General features: G+C 39.3%; 1 protein-coding gene across 1 annotated transcript in view; it reads left to right on the top strand.

Annotated features, from left to right (window-relative positions):
* Positions 1–620: 620 nt before the first annotated feature.
* ZNF644 (zinc finger protein 644) overlaps positions 621–27,440 on the top strand; it is a 104,745-nt gene continuing 77,925 nt past the window's right edge. The window contains exon 1 of the mRNA XM_036755020.1: positions 621–643. The gene's annotated coding sequence lies outside the window, so the exon portion shown is untranslated. The remainder of the gene's footprint in view (positions 644–27,440) is intronic.

Raw genomic sequence — 27,440 nt, forward strand, 5'->3', positions numbered from 1 at the left:
GGAGGCCGCCGAGGGCAGCCGGCGGTGGGGTGGGGGGCCGGGGCCGGCAGCCCCTCCAGCACGAGGCGGCGGCCGAGGAGGTAGGGCCGGGCCGAGCCGCCGGCCGGCGGGGCTGAGGCGGGAAAGCGGCGCGCGTGCGCGCTGGCGCCCCCGGGGCCCGAGGCGAAGCTCGCTCTGCTCGCGGAGGGAGGTCCCCCCTCCCCAGCTGAGGAGCGGCGCGGCGCGTACAGGGCGGCGCGTGACGCGGGGACGCTGCGCGCCCGCAACGTCGCCTCGGTTTGACGCACACGGCACCAAACTGTGAGTTTGGGGGGGAATTGGTCGGATTCGCCGGCCCTCGAGCGGGTTTCGGGCCCTGGGGCTGAGGCGGCGGCGGGCCTGAGGGGGGCGGAAGGACTCGGGCGGGGCCGTCCCCCGGAGCCGGGGCCCCGACCGCGGCGCCCCAGGCTGGGTCCCTTCCATCCCAGAGGACGCGTTTTGCCGCACAGGCTAAGATGGCGGCGGCGGCGGCCGAGGAGGCGGAGCTGGTGCGGCACAAGGAACCCGGGGCCGGGGTTCGGGGCCGGGGTCGCGGCGGCGGCGGCAGCGGAGGAGGCGGAGGCCGCGGGCGCGGGCGCGGGCGCGGGGGGCGGCGGAGCCTGAGGTGAGCCAGGGGCCGTGGCAGCGGCGGCGGCGGGGCGGGGTCGGGCGGGGCGGGCGGCGGTGGTGCTGGGGGCTCGGCGGCGGCCGCTGCGAGCCAGCGGACCGACTCACACAAAGGGACCGGGCCGGACCGGACCGGACCCGACCCGGGAGGGGGGTGTTTAGTCACATGAAGCGGCGCAGCCAGTGAGCGTCGCGGAAGGGAAGGAAGGGGCCGAGGCCCGGCGGGCGCCATTGCCGAGTAACGGGGCGGCGGCGGCGGCCCCCGTCCGGGCCCGCTCTCCTTCCCCTGCCGAACCGGGGGCGCTCCTCGGGCCGGTGCCCGGCCTTTGGGCCGCGGGCCCCCGAGAGCCGGCGGGGCCCTTCCCCCAGCCCTCGGTAGTCGGCAGCCCCCGAGCGGAGCCGCAGCGTCGCGGAGTTCTCGGGGCTCCGCCGGACGCGGATTCCCGTAACTTTGGTGGGAAAGTTTGCTCCGCGCCCCGGGGGTGGGGGGGGGGGCGGGGAGGTAGTTTTGGAAACTTTTCCCGGAGGGGACGCCCCTTTGTGCGGGGTCACCGAGAGGGACGAGCTTTCCGGGGAGGAGGCCGAGCTGATGCTCGCCTGGATGCCGCCGCGCGAGCGCGTCGCGCGCAGGGACCGGCTCCGGGCAGCGGCGGCACCGGCGGCACCAGCGTTGGAGTCCGGTTGGATCAGAGAGATCCAACGGGCAAGCGGAGGGTCCGCCTTCCGGTCCAGAGTAGTTAGGAAGACCCCCGGTGCGGGACGGAGCTCTCCAGCGCCGGGGTGTCCCTGGCCGGGTCCCGCGGTGCGACGGCCGGACCCCATCCCAAGGGAAGTCCCGGCTCCCGGCCTGAGTTCGTTCTTGGCGCTTCTACAGGTACATTTTTTAGCTGTTAGGAGAGGTTTAAGTTTAAAGGGTTCGGCAGTGGCGCATCACACCCTGCTATTTCCTAATGTCCTTCAAACATAGTAAACATGCCTGTAGAGAAGCCGCGAAGAGATTTGGGTGATGACTGCAGAGTTCTCCACCTGATAGAGAAAACTTTTGGTGAAGAAGGAAAACACAAGACAGCAGCGCTTACTTTGTAAAGATCCTCAAGTGGAACAGGTTAAAATTACCCCAGTATCCATCGTTCCTTCCATTCTGATAAGTTTCACTCTTTTATTCCTCTTTCCCTTCCCCCACCACCAACCTAGAAATTTTGTCAGGTTTACTCAGTGTAGGAGATAGTCACTAAAAAGCAATTGAAGAATTAAAGGCTGTCAGAAATAGATAATTGTAGTCTCATTCCCACATTTTAAAGATGAGGAAACTGATAACCAAAGTGTGTACTGGTGCCCAAGGCCACGGAACTAGTTAGTGTTAGAGAGAACGTCTCCCAGTGGTGTCATGCTTACTGTCTGCCTGCCCCTAACACCAAAGTGTACCCTCATTGAAATGTTTAACAACATAAATATGCAGAACAACTTAGATTAGTGGTAATTTGTAGTTTTATAAGTCAGCTCCCCGCAGGGATCAGTTTCTGTTTTGGGCCTGATACCGGTGGATTCTAGAGAACTTGTGCCTTATCTTGCTTGTCAAAGATTTTCTATTGATTGCATGCTTCTATGATTTAAAAAACAAAATTTCTACTTGTAGTAAAACTATTTCGAGGGAGACAATTACAGGAAATGATACTTGGCATGTAATACTCTTAAACTGATGAAAATGTGGCCTTAGAAAAAATTGAAACCTTTCGACTTTGATTTTGTATGATTACTTTTAAAAAGCTTTCAAAGCAAAAGCAAATTCAAATGCTGTTTTACGCATAACAGACAATTATGGAATATTTTCGTGTGTAATCTTGACTTCTCAAAATGTTTGACTAAACTGTCATATATAAAATCCTTTTTGTTATAGAGTTAGAGGAGCCACAGTGTCTTTAGAGGCTTTCACACTTGATATAGTACAAGACCTGGATTCAGGTCACTGACACTGCAGTTTATGCTCCCCAGCTCTAGATGGAGATGCCATTGTCTTCAGTTTTTAGTTGCTTATGTATAAAATTTCCATTAAAGTTTTATTGTGAAGCTTCATTGTTGTGTGAAGATGAACTTCGTTCTTTTAAGGATTTATCTTACAACTGCTTTGCTCTTAGAGCCTTAAAAGTTTGCTAAGCTCAGAATTACACAGAAGCATCTTGGAAGAGGATGTATTATCTGAGGAACAGCCTAATTAAGTTTAAAGTCATTGTCATTATCATTAAAGTCATCATCAGGATACCTGCAGAGTAATAAAATTAGTTGGAGGTAGCCTAAAAACCAGCTCAATTGTGGAACCTGGAAATAAAGTGTGAAATTGAATAAAAATTGAATAGTGTGCATATTTCACCTCGGGTACTCAAGATATACTCTTTTCTTCAGTCTTTTATGTTTGATGGGTAGTTTTAATGTTTGAATATAAGTTGCAGCTAGTTAAGTACTTGTGTTGGGGAAAATCTAAGTAATAGACTTAAACATGATTTTTCTGAAATGTAGATTGGACACTTTTCTTATCTAATCAACTCCAGTGTTCCCTGTTACCTCTAGAAGCAAAAGCGCTTCATAATCTCACTCCAACCTACCCTTCATTCCTTATTCTGCCTCTTATTCTTCTATATGCACAATATGATCTAGCCCAGGGGTGGGGAACTTCTGGCTTCAAGGGCACATGTGGCTCCCTAGGTCCTCAAGTCTGGCCCTTTGACTGAATCCAAACTTCACAGAACAAATCCCCTTAATAAAGGGATTTGTTCTACAAAACTTGGACTCAGTCAGAAGGCTGCCACCCACGTGTGGCCTAGAGGCCGCAGGTTCCCCACCCCTGGTACAGCACATTCCACCTCTGTGCCTTTGCACTGGCTGTGACCTCCATTCCTGTAACTCGTTTAGACCTTCCTGCATGAAGAAGCTTTTTACTATTTTTTTTTCAGTTGCTAGTGACTCAGATCACCTGTATATACTGATTATGTATCTCATCCAGTGGATGATAAGGTCCTGGGATACTGGGACTGGTTGACTTTTGTCGTTGTATCTCCAGTGCCTAACACCTGGCCTGGCATATAGTAGATGTTTAATAAATGCTGATTGATATAACAGCTGTTAGAAAATCAGATGTCAAGAGTCATTTTCTGTGGCACTTAGAATTTCATTCTTTTTTTTGAATCACATTGAGCAAAAGCAGTTAAACTTATATTGGAAAAATTCATTAGGAGGGTCTTTCGATTTATTTCACTTTTCTCAAATTTTTATGCCCATATTTTTATCAGGTGATTTTAATTATCTTAGTTTTGTAGTTAGAGCAGATACACACACATATACATACGTACATACGTATGTATATATGCACATGTTTTCAACCTTTAAAACTTGGCAGATTCCACTTATTTAATTGTATCTGTGAGCAATAAATGTAATAAAGCATTATTAAGCACTTACTATGTTCAGAGTACTGAATATAAAAGAACATTCTCAACCCCAGCATGACAGGGGGATGTTCCAGGGTAAGGAGGGCCCAAGTGGAGACTGTTTGAGGTATAACCTAGATCTCTGAACCAGATTAAAACATCATTGGGGAATTGTTTAACAAAATAAATAAAAATATAATACAATATAGATAATGTTATATGTGATTTTCTAAGTCAGTGTTCAAGCACAGGGATCCAGTTCTATTTGAGTTTGACACTAAGGGTGTAGATGAACTGGGGAAAGTTAGAAGCAGAGCCTGGAGGGGATGGTTATTCCAGAATGAGGAAGCACTTTTGTTTTTATGGTTGAGGAAACATGTGCCTGGGCTAGTTAAGTGCCTAAAGTTATGCTAATAGTTAAGTGGTTAAGTCAGTCATTCAATAAATAAGTATTAAGCACCTGCACTATGCCTGGCACCTAGCTAAGCACTGGGGATACAAAGAAAGTCAAGAACCTCTGCCCTGGAGCTCACATTTTAATGGGGGAAGACCACATGCTAATAACTGTACAAACAAAACTATAGACTGGATAAATGGGAGATAATCGATAGTGGAAAATCACTAGCATTAAGGGGAATCCTGAAAAACTAATCTTGGAAGATGGGATTTTAGTTGAGACTTGAAGGAAAACAAGCCAGGAGTGGGTAATGGGGAGTATATTATAGGCATGGAGGAAAACCAGTAAAAATGCCTCAAATCTGGGGATAAAGTAGCTTGTGCAAAGAATAGCAAGGAGGTCAGTGTCACTGGATCTGGTTTATATGGGGGCGGGGTGGGGAGGGGGATGGTGTGAAATAGGTGAAGGGAGTTAAGGTGCATGAAGATTGGAAAGGTAGGAGGGGGCCAGGTTGTGAAAGATTTTCAATGCCAAACTGAAGGGTTCATGTTTGAGGTGATAGGGAAACACTGGAGTTTACTGAATAAGGGATGGTGTGTGTGTGTGTGTGTGTGTGTGTGTGTGTGTGTGTGTGTGTGTGACAGAGACATGGTCATTTGCTGTTTTGGATACTTAATTTGTCTATGGAGGGGAAGATGGACTGGATGGAGTACGGAGAGACTTGAGGCAGGGAGACTAATCAGCATGGGAATACAATAGTAATAGTCCAAGTGTGAGGTGAGGAGGTCCAATACATATCATGGTGGTGGCACTGCCAGAGAACAGAAAGGGATGCATCTAAATAACAGGAGTCAGGATTCAAACCCAGGTCCCCTGACTAAAAAATCTAGGACCTTTTCATTATATTGGGTTCCTGTCTCTAATATCAAGTTCACCCTGCTGGCTAGTTAAAACAATAACCTGTTTTTGTTTATTTTGTTGTTGTTTTAAACTATTGAGCCATGAGATTTAGAGCTAGTGGGACACAGGCTTTCTGAGTAATGGAGCCCTAAGAAAAGTGGTGTCCCTGGAGGAGATATCTCACTTCTCTTTGTTCCCTGGGATTTATTGGGTAAGTTGGGTGTCTAACTCACCTGGCCTCAGATCTGCCAGTTGTTACATTTACTATTTGAAATTGCTCGTAGAATCAGAATGTCCTAAGTGATTGTGGAGAGGTTCTGATTTTGTTCTTTTAAAAGGAGAATACCATCTTTGGAATTTGAGAGTCTAGATTAAAAAAAAAATAAACCAGAATAGGTCCAGTAAGAGCATTATATTGATTAATGGGAGGAAAAATGAGAAGGAAGGGTTGGGTTTTTTTGGGGAGGGAGGGGGGTAGGTAGGTAGGAGAATAAAGGGACTCAAATGAGATGTATCCATACATATATATCACTTTGGAAATTTTAAAGAACAACATATAGGTTTAGCCATTAGGAAGGCAAAATTTGAGTTTCTTAGGTGGTTGGTTACTTTGCATTTATTCCTCCCCTCCCTCAACATTTTAATCTTTATTCCACCATTATTATTGTCTTTATTATCCTACAAATCCCCCTCCCTCCATCCATATTTAGAAGCATATGGAACTGCGGGGAAATTGACTTATGTTTCACCTACACATAATGATGTGCAATTTTATTTTTTTCTTCAACCGTAATCATATTAAAAGGCACAAATACATCTTGATCAAGAGCTTACTTTAGTTTGTGGCAAGATTGAAATTGGTTAGGAACCCATTTAAATGCTATGGAAATGTAATAAAATCTAGTCAGAATGTGTATCATTCTTTAAGACTTAACCTTACAAGCAAGAAAATAATACCTTTTCTGAAACTCATTTTTTAAAAAACTCAAGAAATGCCTCTCAATGTCTACTTCAGTTTAGCTCTTTTTAAAAGGTTAAAATTCTAGTCTTGTCCTCCATGGTGGCTTTTCTCCCTAGAAAATGTAGGGATGACTCTGTCATCCTTGTTCTTCAGAGGTGCTGGCATAATCTGTGTGATCTAATTCATGTTTTCTCAGTTCTTAGATGAATTTATCGTGTGAAAGAGGTTGAAATAAACCTGACTGATTCTCACTGATTTGCTGCATTCTACTGATGATATAAGGGGATCCTGAATACATGCTTCCAGATGTTTATCTCTTGCATTAAATCTCCAGTGGTGGAGAGCTAATGCCATTAATACATGCACACCTCAGTTATTTGTATTCTTCTGTAGATTACACACAAAACTTCTACCTAGCAGGTACTCTGAGCCAAATAGATGATTCTCCTCAAATGGCACTTCCCTGACTTGGCCATGTTTTTCTGTGTATGTGTACTTGGCATACAGACTATGCATTATCTCTATGTCTACCTTTTTATAAAGGAAAAAAAACCCACAAAACCCACAAAAAACAGCCTCTCAAGCTTTTAGAACAGAACTATAAAAAGCTGCCAATGAGAATTCAATTTAAGTCTGAAGATTAATTTTTAAAATTGATAGTTTATAGGTATCTGCTGTTCTAGTTCTCAATACATTTGTTTAAGATATCATTTTTAAAATGCACATTGTTTATTCATAGGGTTATAGAAGAACCTTTGTTTTAGTTGTTGAATTGGTGCAAGGGCACTGGCTGAAATGAAGGTTGTTTCGCTTTACTATTACAGTGCAGAAAGGGAAGAAAAGTACTAAATCAGATCTGCCGTTCTTTGTGATTTGAGGCTTTCCAGTGTCATCTATTCAAAGGGTAAAATATAACTAAAGTTGAATAGCACTAAAATTTTGAAAATTTGCTCATTAAAAAAAAAAACTTCTTTGGGTATTTTTATACTTTGATATATCATGAGCTTTGTTTAATCTCTTATCTATTTAGTTCACAGAATCTCAGTTGGAAGAAACCTCATAGACCATCTAGTTTAACTTGTTCCTGAACAAGAATTCCCTCTGCCACATACTAGACAAATGGCCTTTGATACAGGGATGCCCACTGTTTCCTGAAATAGCCCTTTCCACTTTTGGATAGTTGTAATAGTTAAGGAACTCTCCTTACACTGAGACTAACTCTTGAAATTGAAGAGTTGCTTTGAATTCTGCTTTTTGAGACTGAGAAGACTAAGTCTAGTCCTTTTTCCTCAAGTATCTTGCAAATACTTGAATATACCCATCAACTCTTATTCCCCCCCCCCCCCAAACTTCTCTTTTGCAGACAAAAAAAATCTACACTTTCTCCAGGCATCATCCCTTTACCATTGTGGTAATGGTCCTCTGCACATTATTCTGCTTATCGACTTTGATTCCTAAAACGTGATGCCCAGAGCTACACACAATATTGGAGATGTGGAGGGTATATTATAGTGGGGTTGTTATTTCCCTAGTCCTCAAAACTCTGTTTCTCAGTGCAGTCTAAGATTAAATTAGCTTCTTTGGTTATCTACCATCTTATACTTTTTCTTGGTAATATAAAAACTGCGAATCCATTATGTACATGCAGCTTGCATGAAGAAAAACTATGTGATTTCCTATTGTGACTTAACTATAACACTGTTTTAAGACTTTTTTTTTTGTCTCCCTCTAAAGATGTTTTTTTTCCCCTGTATATATTTAATACTTCATTGGCATTTTTCCCCACCCCACCACTCCCAACAAAAAAATAACTTACCTTGGAACGAAGCTTAGCCAAAGCAAAAAAAAAAAAATTAATACATTGGCCATGTCTGAAGGTGCGTGTGTGGCTTATTCTGTACCTCTGGTGCCTCACCTTTCTCCTAAGAGGCATGTAGTATGCTTCATTAGTTTCCTGGTAATAATTTCTTTGAAATTCTTTCTTTGCAGTGTTGAAATCATTGATTATATAGTTCTCCTGGTTCAGTTTTCTTGAATCTACATCAATTCACACAAGTCTTCCTAGATTTTTCTGAAACTGTACATTTTATCATACCATAATTTGTTTAGCCTTTTCTCGTTTGATAGGCACCCTCTTGGTTTACCTGTCTTTGGTATGACAAAAAGTGCTGCTATGCATATATTTTGTTCCTGTAGCTCCTTTCCTAATTCTTTGATCTTTTTGGGTTTTGAGCCTGGTAATGGTATCTTTGGGTCAGAGTCTGGGTATAGTTTAATCACTTCTGGTGTGTAGTTACAAATTTCTTTCCATAATGGCAGAAGCAGTTTACAGCTCCTCCAGCAGTGCCTTCCTCCCACATACCCGGATTTAATTTCCTTTTTTGTCATCTTTGTTAATCAGATGAATGTGAGGAAGAGCCTCAGAGTTGTTTTGATTTGAATTTCTCTTTTAGTGATGTGGAACATTTTTTCATATGATTGTTCTTAGCCTGTATTTTTTCCCCTTTGCAATCTTCTATTCATATCTTTTGATCACTTGTCTTTTGGAAAATTGATTCATCCCATATCTTGGATATCAGACCTTCATGGAGAACTTGGCACGATGATTTTTTTTTCTCCCAGTTAACTGTTTACCTTCTAATTTTAAGAACATTGATTTTGTGCAAAAACTTTTCAGTTGTATGTAACCAAAGTTGTCCTGTTTTACTTCTTTTTCTCTTGCTTTGCCCCATCCATAGTTGTTAAAGATATCTGCTTTCCTGCTCCTAATTTGTTTATGGTATGACCTTTTACGACTGAATTTTGTATCCAGTTGGGGCTTATTGTGGTATGTGGTTGGTCTAAGCCTAATTCTAGTTTCCTAGAAGTTTTTGGTGAAGAGAGAGTCCTTATGCCAGTGATTGGGCTCTTTCTTCTATGTTCTTTTGCTTCTGTATAATGTGTACCTAATCTGTTCCACTGATCTACTTTTTTTATTTAAAAAAAAATCAGTACCAGTTTTGATGATCGCTATCCTGAGATCTGATGCATGACCCTTTGTTGGAGTTGAATTTTGTTATTTTTTTTCTAGTGCTGTAAAGTAACTCTTTGGTATTTTAATATGACATTTAATAATTAAACTAAAGTATCACACTGTTGACTCATAGTTATTATAAACGTGGTAATCGTGGCCCTTAAATTCTTCGATTTTAAAGGAAGAAAATCACACTACTGGTCAACACCTATTTTTATTCTGAATTGTGTCTTTCTGCAAATATTTACTGAGGATCATCTAGTTATGCGGTGCTCTCCTAGAGCTCAAAATCTTGGGAGATAAGACATGCACCTGAGAAAACTAACTAGACAGTACTTTAGAAGTACCAAATGAATGGTACAGAACAAGGGAGGAGGATGGATAGGATCTGAATAGGGAGAGAGGGGATGGCTGTACCCAGGAAATGTGACATATAGTGACATATCCAGAGATAAGGGTAGCAGGATAGGTAGAGGTGGAAAGGTAGAAGGAAGACTGGAGGAATTTGAATGCTAGGCTAAGGAAATTGGTCTTATTTGCTAGGCAGTAGGAAGTTACAGAGGATTTTGGAACAAGGAAATGAAACCATCCAAGTGGTGTCTTAGGAAGATTGATCTAGTAGCAGTTTGTAGGATGGATTAGATTGGAGGAGAGGCTGGGACATAAAAACTATTTAGAGCAGAGGTGTCAGACACAAAGCCCTCAACACTCCTGCAGCCCCTCAATATTTCCTGAGTAGCCAGAACCAGATTAAAATGTAATCGGGAAATATTTAATGAAATAAAAATACACTAAAGCATAGATAATGTTAATATGTGTTTTTCTGGTCAGTATGCATTCATAGGGTTCCTTTTCTATAGTTTAGTGACCCCATTTCTATTTGAATTTGATGTCTCAGATTTAGAAGGTTATTGTTCTATTAGCTCAGGTTTGGGTGAAAAAGTGGTTAAAAAGAATGGAGAGAAAGAGATGGAGGCAACTTTTTGAAAAAGAAACAGACAGGATTTGGTGACTAACTGGAGAACAAGTAGGAGGAAGAATCAGAGGTTGTGTCAGATGTTCTTTGAGAGATGGAGGTCAGGAGGGGAAGCTAAAGGCCAGAAAGATAAATTCATTTAATGGATATTTCTTAAATGTTGCTTGCATATAACATATACTGTTAAAATGTTTAACTTAGGTTTACATACACTTTTATAATACACAAAATGGCTTCCTTTCAACAACCCTGTGAGGTGTAGGTAGTGCAAATACAGCTCCTGTTTAACAGATGGGGAAATTGAAACTGATTGTGATTTTCCTGTAGTCATACAACTAGTAAATTTCAGCCAGGGTTTGAACCCAAGTCTGCTGACTCCATGTCCAGTGCTCTTTTCTTTCCTATTTTATTACCCACACGGATTCTTAGATATATTTAAAGTAATGGCAAGATGGGAACATCCTTCAGAGAGTTTAAAATGTGTAACTTGAGCTTGGCAGAGAGGTTAGACAATGGTGAATGGAATTGGAAGGCATCTGAATAGAGGTAATAATGAAACTGTTGAAGTGGATGAAGTTTTTTGGCAGAATGGATTGACAACAATTAAATCTTAGTACACCAAAATGTGAGTGTTTACCATGTGCCAGTCACTGGTAGGTGCTGGGGATACAAATAGAAGCAAGATGCTCCCTCCCCTTAAAGAACTTATATTCTAATGGAAGCCTTCCAGAACCCATGGTCTCAGAGAGAGAGTCCACATTCAAGAGGGGAGAGATATGAAGAGGAAATAGAGAAAGATCAGAAAAGTGGGCAGACAGAATGGTATTAGATTCATAGAAACCTTGGGAAGAAGAGAAGTTGAATGCTGGTACCATTGAACTTCAGTGATTGTCCCTAGATGTGAATAATCAGCTATTAGCTTTGCTTGCTGTATTCAACTCAACACTAAAATATTAAAATGAAACTTCTTGAGAACAAGGAGACTGGATATCAAGGAGAAGCAGGATCTAAAAGGGTAGTTGGGTGAATGGAAAGAAGAAGGTGGATGTAAGGAATGATCTAGAAGTAAAATACTTCTTAGCAGATTGGATACATGGAGTGAGGGAGAGTGAGGAATCAAGGTTGATTGTGATTTTAAGAACCTATTGGAAGAGACAAGTAGATTGAAAAACATACTAGATTATTACAGTTGCCTCCAAATTTTTTCTGCTTGGTTCTATCTTCTTTGATCACACTGAGAGGTTGTATGGCAGAGCCAGGATACCTAGGTTTGAGAGCCTCTGAGCAATCCAATTTAGGTCACTTAACCACTTGGTACCTCCTACACTTAAGACTAAGCTACAAGAGTAGGTTCCCCTCTGCATTGGTAAAGGGAGTTTCGTTATTGGGAGTTTTCTCAATACAGTGAAATCATTCCCAGTCTCTTAAAAAAGCAAAATAAATATCTATTGGCACTGTGTTAATCAGTTTCTCAACTCTCTGAGAGTTTCTTTTTAAATATATTAATGTTGTAAAAAATTGTGCTCCTGATTCTGCTTATTTTGTTACGCATCTGTTAATAAATACATAGGTCTTCCCAAGTTTCTCTGAAACCATCTGTCTCATTTCTTATGGCTCAAAAAATAAGAATATCACTTCGGCATTTTTGGGACTGAGGTGGAGAAAGGTGAGACTTGAGATAATAAAACTGAAAAAGTCCATTCCTTCTTATGTTTGATATCTCCACTTCAGGACCCTACTTGCGCCCACCCTCTCAAGGTTAAACATCCTTAGTTCCTTCAGCAATCATCATTTAGCATGGCATTATATACGCATACATACATTACATATGTGTGTATGTATGTTCCTTCTCTTTCGTTTAGAAAATGAGTTTCAGCAGAAGTATTGAACAATAAGTGGAGATGAAAATTGGGGGAGACATTGGAGGAGCTTTCACAGCTATTGACTGTCTCCACTTACTGATTTCAGTGTGTTCTGTACACTGCAAAGGAGGCAGCATAGTGTAGTGGGGGAAAATGCTTGTTTGGAATGAGATGACTTGGATTTGAATCCCACTTGTGTGACCCTGGGCAAGTTACTTAGTTACTCTGTTCCTCAATTTCCTCATCTGTAAAATGAGGGGGTTGAATTTTGTTACCTCAAGATCTCTTCCGATTCTATAGCTTTGATCTTAGGAATGGCTGAATTCTATACAATAAAAAACTGATTTGGTGAATTTTTTCTTTTTTTCAAAAAAGAACGTTATTAATTGATGATCATAATGATCCTAAGGTATTTCAAAATCCTTCTGAATCATCAAACAAAATAAATTACATTGCTTATGGATTGTGTTATCTGGTTGGTAATTTGTATGGCATATATTTTGAAGATCTGAGATCTAATTGGTGAGGTACTTCTCCCACCACTTGGATTGCAGTCCCTTTGTAATATTTGTTACTGAGGCCAGATAAATTCAGTATGTGGTTACCCTTCCGAAGATTAGTCCTTCTGACTCAGCATGGTTGTCCTCCACTGGATCTATATTCAAAGTCTTTCCTGGTTGGTGTAGAAATTTCTTATAGCTTGTGCTTTACTAGCCTAACATTCAGAAGCCTAGGGTCTCTGCCATACCAGTGACACACAAGAGTATGACTTGGGTGATGAGTTTATGGAATAACTAGTAATGTTTTATTTAACCATAAAACCTTGTTGCATAAGGGACTTAATAAATGCTAGCTGACATTGTGGTTATTATATTATGTAGGAATTTTGTTAATTGATTTGAAATAAAAATTACCCAGTGTATCTGTACCTAAAGGGAGTATGTGAGAGGAAATTGCCTCTCAATTGTGAGCATAAGTAAGCTTGCTTTGCTCTTTGCTTCTTCTGTTGAAGTATTGTGGTAAGGTGGTGAAATTAGAAATAACTTGATGGTTGATGAGACTAGAACCTTGTGTTATCTGCTCATTAAATCTAGAGCTGTCCTTTGAAAAAGCTTATTTCTGAGGAATCGTCATCAATACATCCTTTGGGGGGATACCTACTATATATTCAATTAATTGTTATTAAAATATATTTGTATTTTGTTTCTAAACTGTCAGCTTCCATGGTATATTTATTTTCAGGTTAGTAGAGAGAGGAGGTGCTTGGGTCTCTTAGTGTTCTGTCCTTGTTTGGCATTGCTGTATAAATGTGGTACAAATCAGATGAAGTTATGTGGTAGCTAAGCCTTTCTGTTTTGCTGTTTAGGCCAACCCTAGAGGAATTGTACTTCTTAGTTTTCAGGGATAGTGAGTAACCTGTTAACTTGATGAAGATTACTAGGTTACTTTCATTTAGAATCTAGAGTGAATTGCTTGCAGAGATGATAAGAATTGTCTGACTCCTGTGCTGTACAGTATTCTCTGGGCAGAGAGCCAGGAAGTAGCTGGAGAAAGTCTTGGATTGCCTCCTTATATAGCTGCCTTTGGGAGCTTTTGTAGTAGCTTTAGGCACTGTTCATGTCATCCATACTCTCTTTAAGTATTTCGGTGCTACACAGTGTGGCATTTGATTCTGAATGTGGTTGTATAAGCAGAAATAGTTTTGGGGTTCTTCACTTCAGAGGTAAGTAACCTCATTTTAGCCAATGAGATTTTGGCATTTGTTTGGTGAAAGATAAGAATGTTACATTAGGAGATGTTTTACAAAGTTTTAAATTGCTAAAAATGTATGATTACTAAATTACTAAAATGTAAAATTACTATAATGTATGTCTAAAATTCAGAATTTGAAAAGCCAGTTCTAATTACTTAATGTATCAAAAGTTTGAATGTTGAAATAGAATTGTCTACTGATTTGACATGGATTTTTTAAAAATGATATTGGTGGCAGTTAAAATATTTACTGATGAAGGCCATGAAAAAATTTAATAACTTTAAATCTCTGAGAGAGTAGGTTTTGAACTCTCCTCTAAAAAGTATGTATGTTTTGTAAGCTTTTTCTGAAGCCACGGAAATCAGAACTGTTGCACCATCCAACTAACATCACTCTGAGTTCGGTCTAACTTTTTATTTTGTCCTCTCACCCATCCCCCACATGTCTGAAGAGAAGAGATACCTCTGTCCTTTTAAGGCTTTTACCTTAGCATGAAAAGGTAAGGGAATGAAAGGCACATTATGGAACATGAAAGTTTTAGTCACAAAAGACTTTTGCTGAATTAATATTCTATGTAAATAATATCTTTGGAATTTATAGTGTATTTTAAGAAATTATTGAAACTAAAATATGTTGAACATGTTAGTACTCGATTGTAATATTCCTGTTGAGCAAATAATGAAACCTTATGTTTGATAAGCTGATGACAACCTTTTCTTGCTGTAGGTTCTATAAATATGAAGTGTGAGAAGGCTAAAGAAAATAACAAGGTTGGCTAGATTGAAAACTCTGCAGTTCACCCAATTATCTACCACATTAGGACGGTTGTTTCACAGTTTTGTATTTTAATGTTAAATTTATAGGCAGCTACACGTCTTTGTTATCCTGTCCTTTTATTATTTTATTAATTGTAACTTAACAAGTTGATAAATGCAGGAAAGGTATTATTTTTTCCTCATTTTTCCATTGTAGTTTTTTGCAAAATAGATGTTAGATTGGACTTGTGTGTTCTCAGTTGGGTTCTACAAAGATTGTTTTGCTTTCCCGTATATATTTATTTTTTGTTTGGATTAGCTGCGTTATTCTATAGAAATTTATCTAATTTGTAGTCAAATTAAGTCAATAAGTATTAATCACTTACCATGTGCTAGACACAGTGCTAAGTGCTGGAGCTATAAAGGAAGGCAACAATTTCCTGTCCTCAAGGAGCTTCCATTCTAAGGGAATAAACAAAATGCAAGAATGTACATATACAAGGGGTGTGTGTGTGTGTGAGAGAGACAGAGAGAGAGAGAGAGAGAGAAAGAGAGAGAGAGAGCGCACGGGTGCGAGTAGGGCAGAGAGAGGGAATTGGAGGATAGTGTAAGAGGAACAGCTAGGAGGATAGATTCCCTGGATGGTGTAGCAGGGGTGGGGAACCTGCAGCCTTGAGGCCACATGTGGCCTTCTAGGTCCTTGGCCTTGTGACTGAGTCCAGGTTTTACAGAACAAATCTTTTTATTAAGGGGATTTATTCTGTAAAGTTTTTGGATTCAGTCAGTGGCCTCAAGGCCTCAGGTTTCCCACCCCTGGAGGTATAAGCAGTCTGGAAAAGTAGGAAGAGATCAGGTTATGAAGGGCTTAAAACCCAAAGAGGATTTTATGCATGGTGCCTCCAAATTTTAGCTTAACACTGCACTGAGACTTTGGAGCACTGTGCATTTTATCTTGAAGGTGATAGGGATTACTGGAGTTTATTGGGAGGGTAACATGGTTTGACTTTTAGGAACATCACTTTGCAGAATGGAGGTTGAATTGTAGCTGGGAGAGACTTGATGAAGGGAGACCAGCCACCAGGTTTTTGCAGCAGTCCAGGTGTGAGTTAATGAAGGCCTGCACCACAGGGGTGGGGGAGTGGCAATGTCAGAGGAGAGAAGGGGGCAATATGAGATGTTTTCCCAGATAGAATGGAAGCTTCGTATTGTTCGATCTTTTTCTTTGTATTCCCTGCTTTGAACACATAAGTGATCTAAGAAATAAATGCTTATTGATTAAATCGGTTAAATCATGATAATCTAATAACTGCAATTGACAGAGTACTGTGTAGCACTTGCTACTCATAGTCTACCACCCCTGTACCAAGAGTAAGAAAATATGTTCTAACATGTCATCTTGGAGTGAATTATTGATTTTGGCATTTGCACACATTAGAAGGGAAGGGAGTAGGCCCTGGGAAGCAGCTGTGATTATAAGCCATGTGGGTATTAGGGGATACAGCTGACCAGTAGCCCCTACTGTGTAGGCTGCTAAAACACAAAGGCTTTTTTGTTTCTTGTATAAGGGAACACTTTGCAGTGATGACATAGTACCTGGCAGACCCACAGAGACATAAAAATACTGAATGTAGGTGTTTGGAGGCTCAGGGCATCCCTGGCCTTGCAAACACTCCTTTGGGGCTGCAATTGCTAAGAAGGCTGTGACATTGTCCCCTTAGAAAGAAAGGGGATCATTTGGAGGACCAGGTACCTTCCAGGACTACATTCTTAATGTTTGACAACTGCATCTTTACAAACTAAACATTTTATTACCTAGTACTTGTGTCTGGTCAGTTCTTTACCCCTTTTTAATATTAATACCTAAAGTTCACAGCTACCGTGTGTTCTCCTTAGACAATGTCGTTAAGTTTTCTCCTCATTTGTAGTATTATAGTAATTTTGTGTATTCTTCTCTGGTCCTGTTTTCTTTGACATCAGTTTACACAGAATTTCTCCGAGTTGTTCTTGGCAAACTACTATCCCATTATGTCCAAATGCCACACTTTCTTGAGCAATTCCCTGCTCTCTGGCCATCTACCTTGTTTCTGCTTTGGGGGGCACGGTACTACAAGAAACAATTTGATGTGCATGTGCATTCTTTCTTTCATTGATCTCTTTGAGGTTTGTACCAGTAATAGAAACACTGGGTCAAGGGATGTGAATATGTATATATAATAGTTTATTAACTTTTTTCGCTTATTTCTAAATTGATTTCTAGAGTGGTTGGACAAATTCATAGCTCTACCAAAGGTGTGTTAATGTGCTTCTCTTCCCATAGTGCCTCTGCCCAATATTCAGTGCATCTTATATTATCTTTGCCAGTTTGACGGATTTGAGATGAAGCTGAGTTGGTTTAATTTGCCTTTTTATTATAGATTTTGAACATTTTTTCCTTGTTTAGTTGCATTCATTTTCAAGAAACGTTAATATGCTTCAGCTATTTTTCTGTTCTGAAGTGGGCTAATCATACATTTCTGCAACTTATCTTCAATGTCAAACTTTTATCGGAGATTCAGATGCATGATTTTTTCCCTCAAACACTAGCTTCTTATTCTAGCTGCATTTATTTCTTTAATACTTTTGTAATTGAACTTGTCTTTTGTTATTAGCCCTTGTGGTTCAGTCATTTCAGACGTATTGTGACCCCATTTGGGATTTTGTTGGCAAAGATACTAGAGGGGTTTGCCATTTCCTTCTGCTTATTTTACAGATGAGGAAACTGAGGCGAACAGGGTTAGGTGACTTGCCCAGGGTCATACAGCTAGTAAGTGTCTGAGGCCAGACTCCAGGCCAGGATCCCTATCCACTGCTACCCTAGCTGCCCTGTGATCAACACTACTCTCTGATTATGAAATCTCTCCCAACCATATTTGTCTTAAGTATTTCTTTCTCTACTTTTAACATTTTTAGAATCTGTCTTTTCATTTTAAATTGTTTATTCACTTGCAATTTACTCTGGTATTTGCTATTTTATGCCAAACTACTTTTTAGCTTCCCTAGAAGTTATTATCCAGTTAGGAATCCTTGCTAGTTTGTATTCCAGAGTTTACTGTACCCAGGGTTACTCTTAATCCTTCTAGAAGTTGCATTATTATTTAGATGTTCCACTAATCTACTTAAATTTTTTTTAAAATTTAAACTTTTAAAAATTGACTTGTCTTAACTTTTTAGTATTACGAAACACATGAGAATAAACTATTCTGATTTTCTTACAGAATTAAAAACAACTTTGCAGAAAGATGGGCATACTAATATACTTGGTGGAGCTTTGAATTGGACAGACAGTTCTGGAAGCAGTTTGTAATTAAGCTCAGAAAGAGCCTAAAATGTTACATCCTTTGACCCAGAGATTGCATTGCTAGACATATAATCTTAGGGAGGTTATTGTTATCATTGGGCCTTTCATGATTGTCAAGAAAAGTCTTGTACACACCTTCATATTTATAGCAGCACCTTCTGTAGTAGCATATTATTGGAATTAGATACTCAAGATCAAGTTGTGGTACATGTATGTGGTGGAATATTACTACCTTAAAAGAAATTATGAATATGATGAGTATAGAGAAGCATGGGGAGGAATGACACATATATGGAATCCATGTGAATGGATACACAGTGAAGTAAATAACCAGGAAAATAAAATACATGGACTACAAGCAGTATAAATGAAAAGAATAAAACAATTGAAATTTAATGTTGTGAAATTATAATAACCAAGTTTGGTCTCAAAGAAGAGAGATGAAAAGTTAGGGACTAAAGTGGCTACCGATAATGTTAGACTGGGTTGATGTTTTGGTTAGTTTTACTGAACTTTTTTCTTTTAATTTGTTGTAAGGGGTGGTTTTTAATAATGGGACTGAATTATTTTGGGAAATAGAAGTGGTGTAGAAATAAAAATTCACATGAAAAAGATTCATTTTCTTGTGAGCTGGTAAATGTACAAAGCAGTACAGTTCCCCCTTTGGGCATGTAACAGACTGTGCACCACTTTTATATTTACTAATTTTTCATTTAAAAACTGAGCAAAACCTGAGGGAGCTATGCCACAGTGGTATTTTCTCGGCTAAATATTTATAATGTTATCCACATAAAAGAAAAGGTGCCTTAAAACTAATGTAATTTTTTTATACTTAGAAGTAAATGATAGTGCTTACATTGATATTTTAACTAGCTTAGATACTATAAAAACAAATTATTAAGGGATAAGCTTAAGTAAGTTAGACTTGTTTTTGCACTCACTCATCAAAATAATGTGTGTATTTACAGGTTCCTCTTCTCATCTTCTATAAACCTGACTTTCCAGTTGCTATTTAAATTTTGGTTGCAGTTGGCATAGAGGTTAAGAGAATAAGAATAACTTAGATAATTCCTATTTGTTCAAAATGATTGTGCAGACAAATACTCTGGCTTAACTAAAAATAATCACCTCAAAGGATTATAAATTAATTCCTAGAAAGGATCTTAAAGCTTGTCTAGTCCAACCCCTGTGTTTAACACTTGAGGAAAAAGGTCCATAGAGGTACAGAGACATAGACAGGTGGCATGTAAATAACATAACCCTATGTGCCCTTGATTGCAATTCCAGTGCGTTTTCCCTTACACTGTGCTGGAAGTTACTTAATTTAATAAACACTGGTCACTAACATGTTAGGCATTATGCTACGCACAGCTCTCATTTTCTCATAGTTTAATGGGGGAGATAACCTATAAACAATTAGGTATAAATGGCATATATATAATAAATTGGAGATAATCAAGAGAGAAGGCACTAAGAATAAGGACTAGGAAAAGGCTTTTTTGGCCAAAGGTATACTTTAGCTGAGACTTAAAAGTAGCCAGTGAAGCTCTCCAGGAATTGAGGAGAGGTGGGAGAGTTCTCTGCATGGAAGATGGCTAATGAAAAGGTTTGGAGTGTAGAGATGGAGAAGAGATGCAGTAAGGTGGCCACGGTCCTTGGGTCACAGAGTGACTGGTGCTGAGTAAGGTGTAAGCCTACTGGAGAGGTGGGGGTGAGATGGGGAAAGTCAGATGATAAAGAGAAAAGCCAAATTGAAGAGCTTCTATTTGATCCTGGGAGTGAGAGTGAGCCACTGGAGTTTATTGGCTGAAGCAGGCCCTGTGTCTTAGGAAGGTCAGTTTTCGCTGCAGAATTGAGGGTGTATTGGAGGGGGAGAGACCCAAGGCAGAGACTAGTTAGTTAGCAGGCTATGAACTAGTCCAGGTGTGAGGTGCTGAGGGCCCAGGTGATAGCCTGCTGCTTGGTAGCTGTGTGACTAGACTTCTGCAACTCACTTCACCTGCCTAGGCTTCTCAAAATGAATATAATAACACCTACTTCATAGAGTTACTATGAGAATCAGCTGAAGTAACATGTAAAGTGTTGTGCAGACAAACCATAGTGTGCTATATATATATATATATATACATATATATATACATATATATATATATATAAATGCTTGTTGTAGCCGATTTCGTTTGTGTCCAACTCTTTGCGACTCCATTTGGAGTTGTCTTGACAAAGATACTGGAGGGGTTTGCCATTTCTTTCTCCAGCTCATTTTATAGGTGAGGAAACTGAGGCCACCAGGGCGAAGTGACTTGCTCAGGGTCACACAACTGGTAAGTGTCTGAGGCTGGATTTGAATTCAGGAAGAGGAGTCTTCCTGATTCCAGGCCTGGCACTCTCTCCACTGTGCCACCTAGCTGCCCTTATATAAATGCCAGCTGTCATTATTAGCTTTTTTGCCTGTCAGATCGCAGTGCTGAACACTGAACTTTCAGTCTGCTAAAATCTTTTTCACATAGGCTGCAGTTTAATAATGTCTTTTCCATCTTATATTTGTGGAAATTGATTTTTTTGAACCCACATGGTAGGGCTTTTCATGTATCTCTATTCAGTTTTCTAGTTTCAAGTTCTTTTTGAATCCTGACATAGTGTTGGCTTTCCTTTCCAGCTTTGTGTCATCTTAAAATTTGTTAAGTTGATTAACTGTACTTTTATTTGTGTCATCGTTAGAAAATGTTATTCAGCACACAGCCAAGCGCAAATTCTTGAATCATTCTGCTGCAGTTCTTTGCCAAGTTGATACTGAACCATTTCTCTATCTGCTTCATTTGTATTTAGCATACATCCTTCCATTTCCCCCACAAGAATGATATTAACTACTTTTTTGCCAAAGTATGGATAATAAGTCATATCTTTAGAATTACTCTGATCTTAATAGTTTAGAAAGTGTCCAAAAAAAAAAGAAAAGGAAATTAAATTAGTAAAGACGACTAGTCCTTAGTAAAGCCATATTTAACTCTTTGTGATTGTTTGTTTCTTTCTCAGATGTTTACTAACAGTCTCTTAACTGATCCCGTCTAGAATTTCCCCAGGAATTGAAGTCAAGCCTCACTTGCCTATAATTTGCAGACTTTTTCTCTTTTTGCAGATCAGGTTGCTTGCTCTTTTCTAGTCCTTTGTTACTATTCTCAGTCTCCACAGTCTTTCATATGTCATGAACCGTGGCTTAATAACCACATCTACAAATTCATTCAGTCCTTGAGGATGTAGTTGATCTGGACCAGGTGACTTGGATTCAGTGAGGGCAGCTAGAAGCTTTCTTACTCTCTATCTCCTTAGTTGTCTTGGTTATCAACTCCTGGTTATCAATTTTTCTTTAATTTTTACTACAGTCATTTTCCTTGAAAGAGAAAAAAATTGAGCCGCTCTTCTGTCATTCCTTTGTTAGTTATGGTGGTTTTCATAGAGATCATAATTGAACTCATAGAAACTAATGCTGTCACTGAGAATGTAAGATAATACTAGTTTTTCAGATTTAGTACCATTAAATACCTTTGATTAAATGGATGCAGAACATATTGGAATCTTTAGTATTTTAGGTAACTCATTTATCAAGGCAGATACATAAAAGGTATAACAGATTGGCTCAACTCACCTGTGAGTTGAGAAATTTCTTTTTAGAATAAATCCCTGGTAGCATTTTGTCATTTTTAAAAATTAAAATTATATTAATGAAATTATTTTGATTATCTACAAATGAAAATTTTGTCATGTGAAATATTACAAAAATATTTTTATTCCATTTACCCAGTTTTTCCTATCTAATCACCTATACCATTGCAGTAACTTCTGCAGGTCTTCTCAAAGCCATGGACTCCTGGCCCTTCCCTCCATCCTTCCCTCCCCATCCATTATATCCATACAAGAATAAATTCTTTTGTTTGTAGTTCTGGTCACTTCATTACTTATGCCTTTAAAAAAAAATCTTTAGTGGCTTCCTGTTAACTTCTTATCCCACTGCTTGGCATTCAAGGATTCTAGAACCTGGAACTACCCTCCACTTCCAGCTTTTTGTTATTTATTATGTATGTATGTATTATGATTTTATCCTATATGGACTATATACTTCAGTCAAACTAGACTATTTTCTACTAGACTACTGTCCCTGAAACTTACTATTTTTTCATTGTCTTGCTTAGAATGCCCTCACCCCACCTTTGCTTATCTCCTACCCTCCTTTAACAACTAGCTCAAATGATAGCAACTCAAGGAAGCCTTTCTTGATTACCTGATATGTAACAACTATTCCCTTCAGACCTTATTTAATTTTTTTGGATATTATCATGTAATATTGTGTATTGTAGAGCTTTCACTGCATTTAAATGCTCAATAAATGCTTACTGATTTGTATAATAGTTTTGGTGGTGGTCTTCAGTGTCATCCCTCTGATAGAATGTAAAGTTCTTGAAGGCAGGAGCTGTATCTTATCTAAAGCTTTGTCTTCTTCCAGTGCTTAGTCAGTCTTCTGAACACAAATAGATTATTAAATATAATAAAAGGTGCTTAATAAATGTTTGTTGATTCCTTATGCTTTCCAAATTTTGTTATGTATTTTGTAGTAAATCATTCTGTCCCAAACATCAATTTCATAGCCTCAATAATGTCCATATAGAATAGTGATACTTTGGTTAAGAAAGCCAGATCTCTTGGAGGTGAAATAATTGTTTAAAAGACCACCCCCCCATATAATATAAGGCTTCTTTTCTTTACAATTATGTGAATTCCCCAGTGCACATTTTTTATTTTCTACTCAGCCTACCTAATTTTGAAGGCCAACAGATATATATATATATAAAAGGCAATATTATAAAGCCTTTAGAATTTCTGTTAAAATCCTCTTGATCTCCAACCCCCTCCCCCCCCTTCTAGGTTTGAAGTTTCTGACAGTATGTCCCTGTAATATTTTCTTTCTCATGCTGTAATGGCAAGCAAAGTGGGACTTTTTGTTTTGCTCTTTTTTCTTTTGGAGTTGTAGTTCTCAGCACTAAGGTAATCAAGTACCTTTGATTGAGACTTTGTTTGAATTAAGAGTCTTTGATTAATCAAGAGTCTTTGATGACCTGCTTAAGTCACAAGAAAGCTTGTCACATGAGTTTGAGTCACATGGTTGTGATACCCTCTGTGGGCTGACCCTGAAGAAGTGTATATATACTCTGAGGTTAGCATCTTGTTTTGGGGGCTCACTCATTGGAAGAATGTTCCTGTGACTTGGCCAGATGAGCTTTGAAAACCCAGATGTTGGTGCTTCTCTCTCTCTCTCTCTCTCTCTCTCTCTCTCTCTCTCTCTCTCTCTCTCTCTCTCTCGTAACTATTATGTATTAGCTATGGACAGACAGAAGCCCTGATTGCAGTTTTTTGTTATTTGCTCTGTTTATATAATTTCTGTTTGTGTTTTCTCTGAAGTTCAGGGTGCTGACTTTTACCCCCGAACTAAGTGAATGATACATGTATTTGTAATTTAAGTGAGATTGTAAACCCTTTAAAGTTGCTTTCCTTAGAAAAGCAGATCAAAGAACTTGTGCTAGTAGACCTCCTGTGTGCTAGTGTTGTTGGTCTTACACTTCCACAGCAGCTGCTAGTAGCATTGTTGTTATGGCAGTATTACTAAATGGATCTCAGTTCTAGGAAACTAATTTTTCAGTACTTTTCTTAAGTTCAACATTTTTTATTGCTTTGTGGATCCCTTCATCAATTTACAGAATTGGTAGGCTTTTTGCCTTTATCACCTATTGCTGCATTGTTTCTGTCACCACTGCCATCATCATCCTGTTCCTTTTTCTATTGTTTTTTTTTTTTCCTCCAACAACTCCCCTGCTGTTTGCGGTTTACACTGGCTGTCTACCCCTTTGGATTTGTGCCAACTCCTAAACTTCGTTGCAGCCTTCCAACATCTACAAAAAAAAAAGCTAGTGTGCTCAGGACTGACCTCTTGTCTCTGGCCCTGCTTTAGAGTTGTCTTGATAGTTTGTGGTGGAGATCATGTCTTTGAGCAAGAACATTATTTACTAAGGCAGTGGTGGCAGGAGCAGAGGCAGACAAACAGTGGCCACAGTGTGGTGACACAGTTACCGTTAAGTCCTAGAACTTAGTCAGCATATTGCCCAGTTGGTTTATTTTATTTTTAAAAATTAATTTATTTTTTATTTTCAACATTACTTCCATAAGATTTTGAGTTTTCAATTCCCCCCCACCCCAAGACATCTGATATAGGCTCTACATATACATTCAGATTAAACATTTTCACATTAGTCATGTTGTAAAGAAGAATTAGAATGAATGGGAGGAACCCCGAGAAAGTAGAAACTTCATTTAACAAAACAACAACAAAAAAGGGCAAGGGCAAATAATATGCTTTCCATCCGCATTCAGACTCCAAAGTTCTTTCTCTGGATGTGGACAGACGATAGTCTTTTGAAGTTATCCTAGATCCTTGCATTGCTGAGAAGATCTAAGTCTATCAAAGTTAGTCATTGCACAGTGTGGCTGTTACTGTGTACAGTGTTCTGCTGGTTCTGCTCTTTTCGCTCAGCATCAGTTCATGTAAGTCTTTACAGTTTGGTTTATTTTAGCCATCACAAGATTTGGTCAGTACTTTGGAATTAGATCTCGAGTGAAGCACTTTACTATGTGTAACATACTAGGAATTTTAAAGGTCGAAAATTAGTCATGTTTGCAAAGCAGTCGTATCCCTTGGAGGAGTTTTATAATCCAGTAGATTGGTTATGGCACTGTACCTTGTGTCTCTAGTTTCATCGGCCATATTGCTTTTGCAGGCGTTATTTATGATGTATATATCTCCTCTCCATCCCTTGACCACCCACCCATCCTGGGCTATCTGAAGGTACACAAAGCCAAAAGGCATACTAAAGATAGATTCAATGTCCTAACAAGTTTAAGCATGCCCCATCTAATTTTTTAAAATAATCTTTTCATATCTCTTGTTTTTACTTCATCTACATTTTCTAGTGTATTCCTCTTCCTCTTACACAGAACCATCCCTTAGAATAAGCAATACAAAAGAAAAAAGCTCAGCAAAACTGACCAGCGCATCGAAAAAGATTCACATTATATTCAGTGTCCCACACCTAGAGTTTCCTTTACCTCTTAGTCATTATACTTTCCTTGCATTTTCCATAGTGGTTGTCCTTGTCATCATGATGGTGGTGGTGATTCTTTTTTCTCCCTCCTCCCCCTCTCTTTCTACTCTTCTTTCCCCCATTTACATTGTTGTAGTTCTGTTGTTCTCCTATGTGTTGCTACCAACTGATCTAGTTTTGCAGGTTAAGGGTTAAGGAGAACAAGTTGGATCCTTCTTCCATTTATCAACTATCACAAATATTTTAAAGATAGCCAGTGTCTCGTCTAAATGTTTTTTTCTGCAGGTTAAATTTTCCCATTAATCTTGAGATGATAATGATATGAATGTCAGATCATTCACCATCCTGGTCGTCCTCCTCTGCACACTCAGTAGCTTATCAGTTCAGTACCTGAAGTGTGGTGTCAGAATTAAATATTCTACAGAAGTATTCTAATCAGAAGAATATTTGGCTTTTAATCCAGGATACTTTGTGTCTCTTAATGTAGTCTAAGGTGGTATATTAGCATTTTCTACTCTCAACTTACTAAGCTTACGTTCCACTAAAAACCCTAGTGCTCTTTTTCCCTAGATGAAGTACTCTCTAGCTTTGTCTTTTCTGTCATATAAAGTTGATTTTGTTTTTTAAATCCAAGTTTAGGAGTTTGCCTTTATAAAGCCCCAATATGTTACTTCTTACTTGATTTGGTCCAGTGCTTGCCTATCACAATGTGTTAAAATTCTGCTGGCCATCCATCTGAGCTTTGTGTCAGCTGCAAGTTTTATAAATGTAGGGGGAAAAAAAGCTTCTGTGTTTTCACCAAAGTTTGAGAGAGACAGCTATCTAAGCATTGTTTCTCGTAGTAGAGAGGGATTCAAATGAATGGAATTTCTTCCTGCTTACTGAATATATGTCTGAACCATTCAGTGCACGCTTAAAGACAGATTCTACAGAAGGTAAAATAGTGGTTCAAAGTTCAATTTTTTGAGTTTTTGATTTGTGTAAGCAGAAAAATAGTGATGTCAGTATCAGGGTACTGTAAAAGAAATAATTCTATCTTTAGCCATTCTGGCCAAAGACCCTCCCTGCTTTCAATTTAGTGAAACTGAGATACTGCTTTTAAATTAGATTAATCCAAGTCCTTTTAATTTTGGCCATTTAGAAATAAAACATAGTCTCTTAGGTTCAGGGAATCAAGATTCCTTCTTGAATTTGATTGTTTTTAAGAAAGTCTAATTAGGTCTTTCATTCAAGTGAGCCTTGGACTTTAGACTAGGACACTGACATTATTTCTTAATATTTCAAAGAGAGAAAAAGAGGTCTTAGTGGATCACAGATGTACTATCTATACCTTTTTCCAAGTCCTCAATTATGATGTTAAATAGCATAAGACCAAGCATAGATCCCTGGTGGCACTCTATGAGAGACCTTCCAAATTTGACATAGAAACATTAGTGACTATTCACATTCTGCTATTTCCAAATATATATTGTCATCTAGCCCACAGGACTCCATCTTTTCCATAAGAATAGACTGAGATAGGGACAGCTAGGAGGCACAGTAGATGAAGTACTGGGCCTGGAGTCAAAAAGACCTGAGTTCAGATTTGGACTTTAGACAATTCCCAGCTGTGTGACCCTGTGCAAGTCACTTAACCTTGTTTGCCTCTGTTTCCTCATCTGTAAAATGATCTGGAGAAGGAAATGGCAAACCACTTCAATATCTCTGCCAAGAGAACCCTACATGGAGCCATGAAGAGTTGGAAACAACTGAACAACAAAGATTGAGATAGCTATCAAACTGACTCTATGTGAGACCCCATGAATTTTGTCCATGGGTTTTTTTGGGCAAAGATACCAGAGTGGTTTGCATTTTCTTCTCTATTGTATCTCCATTTTACAGATGAGGAACTGAGGCAAATAGTGGTTAAGTGATTTGCCCAGGATCACATAGCTAGGGAGGTGTCTGAGGCTGGATTTGAACTCAGAGCATTGAGGCTGGAGTCAAGGAGATCCATCTACTGCACCACCTTTTTGGTCCCCCCCCCCCGGGGCCATTTAGGTATACTACATAGCATTTTCCGTATCTGCCTTGATAGTTTGATAACCTTGTCAAAAATGGCAGTTAAGTTAGTTTGATTTGAGGCCATGCTGAGTTTTGTGATGACCCACTTCCTTTTCTAGGTGTTCACTAATTGTCTCTTTAACAACGTATTGTAAAATTTTGTCAGGAATTTTAAGACAAGCTTACTGGCTTATATGTTTCTCCCTCTCCCCAACTTGGTGACTTTAA

The sequence above is a fragment of the Trichosurus vulpecula genome, chromosome 4 (genome assembly GCF_011100635.1).
Source record: "Trichosurus vulpecula isolate mTriVul1 chromosome 4, mTriVul1.pri, whole genome shotgun sequence".
Taxonomy (NCBI): domain Eukaryota; kingdom Metazoa; phylum Chordata; class Mammalia; order Diprotodontia; family Phalangeridae; genus Trichosurus; species Trichosurus vulpecula.